Source organism: Triticum aestivum, chromosome 2D (assembly GCF_018294505.1).
Source record: "Triticum aestivum cultivar Chinese Spring chromosome 2D, IWGSC CS RefSeq v2.1, whole genome shotgun sequence".
Classification (NCBI taxonomy): Eukaryota; Viridiplantae; Streptophyta; class Magnoliopsida; order Poales; family Poaceae; genus Triticum; species Triticum aestivum.
In genome coordinates this window covers 599872788-599873436 of record NC_057799.1, presented here as the reverse complement: position 1 = coordinate 599873436, position 649 = coordinate 599872788, and positions in this window count along the sequence as shown.

Here is a 649-nt window from a genome sequence, read left to right as displayed (position 1 = left end):
TTACGGCCGTCTCATTGGCCGGCCCCTTGTGACCCGAATCGCACCAACCAACCAACCGAAGCCAGGCCTCCCCTCCTCTGTTGCCAAAAGCATGCCAGGTTTACAGCGCCAGGCAACAAAATCCCGCCCCACAATGCCTCCTCCTAGTTTTTTATCTTCGCACATCCCCGCACTTTTGTTCCGGTACACGGAGGCACGGCCGCTACCGTCCGCACCGTACGTACGGCCCCCATCCGCTCGCAGGCAGAAACGCTGGAGCGGAATGGAATCTCCCCCTCCGTGACCCGAGCCCAACCCGACCCGACCCAGCCCGGCACGGGCGCGCGCGCGGCCCGCAGTTAAAGAAGGAACGGAAGGCGCCGACCGACCCTTTGACGCCGCGCCCGTTATCCCGTGCCGCGGCGCGGGGACGGGCCCACCCACAAGTGGCTGGCATCCCACGGCTCTGCGGCGATACGCCCGCGGGGCCCGCGCCAGCCCCTGCCCTTCCCCGGGGTCAAATCTTCGGGATATTTCCCCCACCGCCACCGACGCGCGGGGCCCGCGCGCACGTGCCGCTGCCCGTGCTCGCTATCTCTCCGCGAGGCGCCATCCAGGTGCGGCGGGACGGAGGGAGGGACGGCCTAACTCGCCGCGGCACGCGAACAGA